General features: G+C 37.3%; 1 pseudogene; it reads left to right on the top strand.

Moving 5' to 3' along the window:
• The first annotated feature begins 2,543 nt into the window (after nucleotides 1–2,543).
• On the top strand, nucleotides 2,544–2,936 carry LOC102884360 (annotated as a pseudogene).
• The last annotated feature ends 1,072 nt before the right edge of the window (nucleotides 2,937–4,008 follow it).

Raw genomic sequence — 4,008 nt, forward strand, 5'->3', positions numbered from 1 at the left:
AACAGCCAGACCTCTTTCTGATAACAGGACCAAATACCTCTCTCTATAAGCCTTGTGACTTCTTTTCTAGCCTGGTGATTTCTTGGAACAAGAAATCCAAAGTGACTGGGGATAGCTATAGCTTTACATATGATGGGATTCTTGCTGTGTCCCCTGATAAGAGCATTTACCCTCTGAGAACAAGGATCTCTGAACCCATACAGTTCAGGGATGTGGGAATGTAGAGTGCAAATTCTCCAAGAGGGTCACTTGGAGAACTCTTGGACCCAGGTACTCAACCTCCTGAGGATATGGCACCATATAATGGTCATTGATTTCTGGTGGTTGCTGCACTATGGAAGATACCTCAACTATACCTTTGAAAGGCAATTTCATCATTTATTAAGCCATTAGCCTCTGGGTAATGTGAAAAAGAATAGAACCAGTGTGGCATGTTTATACTTTTTATATCACAGCCTAAATTGCACATTATTTAGCAGTATAAGTTCTTTCTCCCCACTAGATTATGGAGGTTCTTGTCAGGAACCACAGTAAAACTAAGAACTTTTTATCTCCACCATGTTCACATTCTATGCTGACTCTACATATTGTTTTTTCCAATACCCTGTATATTGTAAATACTTGATCGAGGGTAAACAAAATTGAAAACTCAGGAATCAGTAGAGCATATACTGAGGATCTAGTTCTATTTGTTGTCAGGACCCCCAAAGACGTATAACATCATCAGTGACTTAAGTAAAGACTTTTATAATCAAGAGACATACAAGTCACACTTGATAAAGATGCAAATGTATAAGAAAAGCAGGTAAGTATCATGTTGATCAGGAAAAGGAAAAATCAATTCAATTTGAAGAACTTAGATAAGTCCTCATGGAGGAGATCAGATATGAGCTCAAGGATGAGTATAATTAGGATTGAAAGAGAGGAAGAAGATGTTTTAGATGAGAGAAACATGAGCAAATTAATTAAAGCAAGTGCACGGAGGAACACTGAGGGGATACACGTTGCCATGTGCTCTGAGGTGAGTGGAAAAAAACAAGATGATAGATAAGATACAAGTAGACTGTAGAGCACCTGGAATACCAAAAATAAAGAAAATGGATTTGGTTCCATTTTGGGAGAGTGTCATTTTTTTTTCGCTAATTAAACAAATATTTTTTAAGCACTACAAAGTACCAGACATTGTTCAAGGTGTTGAAAATGATGTAATGAACATAACAAAGAAATTCCTTCCCTCTTATGTCTATAGCTAATGATGGGGGTCAGGAGAAAGTGATTGATTATAGGTGTACTAACAAATAAAAATATAGCATATTGAAGGGTGATTAGTGAAATGAAGGAGGGAAAAACAGAATAAGAAAGATAAAGGCAGCTAAACTAAAAAGGAAGAAGAGCAAATTCAGTAATTCGTATGTGGAACTAAATGATATTAAATTTTTCAATGAAAGTTTTGCAAGATGTGGTGATAAATTCAACTTGTAGAGTGAAGAAATCGATGACTCTGGCTAAATCTACTACACCTTTTAGTCTCCTCTCCAAATCTTATTTAATTTTCATAAACCATATTAATTCCTCCAGTAACAGGTCAAACCAACCTGAGACTCTTTCCTGCTGGTTTTACATTTCATTCACAGAATAAAAAACAACTGTAAAAGTGAGATCATTTACATAAGAATCAGCTAGATGATCATCAAATGACCTTAGTAACTTTAGTAAAGGTCATTTGCTTTAACCTCATTGTCTCATGGATCATCTTTAATCAATGTCATGTTGTTTATATCCTTTGGGGACTGAATCTGCCCATAGAAATGTAAGGATGTCATTGCAGGAAAATCTCTTTAGCATTTGATGGAAAATTTTAACTTCGCATTACAAGGAACATAATTATTGACACTGACCAACAGTCTCACAGATTTCATTGTTTTAATCCCGAATGTTTTAAAGATCAAAATTTATATTCTGAAATCCTATGAGAACTAAACATCATGAAGAAAACAATGAGATGTTACAAAACTCTCGTGAAATCTAGGTAAAGGAAGTAGTCTAATTTATTTTTACTTCAAGTATTAGCATCCATAAATGTTTATTTATCTGAATTATTTAGCATTCTTAAAATTTTTCTTCTTAGATGTCAATTTCTTACTTATCTTTCCAGCTCATCTCAAAACTGAAGGCCATGGGAACTAGGATGAGAATCAAACTGCAATTCACTCTGATCTTTTCTGATTATAAGGTAGAATTTCAAAATACTGTATACAGGTGTGAATACAGACAATTTCTGTTAAGTGATTCAGGCATGTACATTGAAAGTTATTTCGAAATTAACTAACTAATTAAATGGCTTCTATTTAATTTTTTTAACACCTACAGCACCTGGTATTCCTAGGTGGTATTTAATATTTTTAAGTGAACAAATAAATAAGATTTTCAGCCTGTATATAGGCTGAAAAATTTTATATACCAACAGGCTGGTTGTCATTAAGGAAACAAGAGATAAAAAATGTTGGGGCTCTTTTGGCTCCTCGTTTCCAAGATGACCAAAAAAAGGAAGTAACAATGGTCATGCCAAAAAGGGCAGGGGTCATGTACAGCCTTTTCGCTGCACCAACTGCGCCCGATGCATGTCCAAGAACAAGGCCACTAAGAAGTTCATCATCTGAAATATAGTAGAGGCCCCAGCCGTGAGAGACATTTCTGAAGCGAGTGTCTTCAATGCATGTGTACTTCCCAAGCTATATGTGAAACTGCATTACCGTGTGAGTTGTGCCCTCACAGCAAGATAGTCAGGAATCGCTTTTGTGAGGCCTGGAAGGACTGAACACCTCCACCCCGATTTAGACCTGCAGGAGCTGCATCAAGACCTCCACCAAAGCCCATGTAAGGAGCTAACTCTGAAGAACTATTCTCTGGAAAAAAATAAAGCGGAAATTATACTTAAAAAAAATATTGGCAAAAATGTGGAGAAAGGGAACACTGGTGCACTGTTGGTGGGAATGTCAACTGGCATAGCACTATGAAAAACAGTATGAAAGTTTCTCAAAAAAATTAAAAATAGAACTACCATATAATCCAGCAATCCCACTTTTGGGTATTTATCCAAAGAAAATGCAATTATTGTCTTAAATAGATCTGCACTTCCATGTTCACTGCAACATTATTCACAATAGCCAAGACATGGAAACAACCTAAGTGTCCATCATGAGGTGAAAGGATAAAGAAAATGTGATATATAAGTATAAATATATATCTCCTATATTATATACACACACACCACACACCACACACATACACACATAATGTCCTCACTTAACATCATGGATAGGTTCTTGAATACTGTGACTTTAAGCAAAAGAACATAAAACAAAACCAATTTTACCATAGACTAATATAAATGAGTTAAGTTACTACAGTGCATTTCTGGTCACAAAAACATCAAACTTCCAAATAAGCCCCCTAAAAATAAAGCCCCCTAACACTTCTAATAGTAAACATTGAAATAAATGTGAGCTATACATACATTTAAAAAATGAATAAAATAGAGGATTCTCAAGAAACATGGTGGAGTGAGAGACGTTCTCAGATCTCTCCCCTTGGAACAGCAATAAGCTGAACATCCAAAATGAAACAAAAAACACCCAAACTGCACACTAGCACGTCTGAGCATGGGTTCTACGCATAAAACCCATCACAGGTCAGAACCCCGGGTATAGGGAGGTGGACAAGGACAAATAAAGAAGCTGCCTCTCGCAGCCACCGGAGCTCCTTGCAGGAGGAGGGGGAGGGGTGAAGGTGCGGCAACTTCCCAGATCAGCCCTACCTGGAAGTACTGAAACTTCTAGTAGCCAGCAACAAGACCCAGTCATCAGCGCAGAAAGCAAAGAAGCAGGACGGAACAGCAGAGAAACAACAGTTATTTTTCACCAGCCCTGGTTCCAAAACTGAGGCTGAGCTGCAGTCCCCAACCCCCAATCCAGAGGACCCCTTCCCCCATACCCTCCCAGGCTGCCA

This window comes from Pteropus alecto, unplaced genomic scaffold, assembly GCF_000325575.1.
Source record: "Pteropus alecto unplaced genomic scaffold, ASM32557v1 scaffold1229, whole genome shotgun sequence".
Taxonomy (NCBI): Eukaryota; Metazoa; Chordata; class Mammalia; order Chiroptera; family Pteropodidae; genus Pteropus; species Pteropus alecto.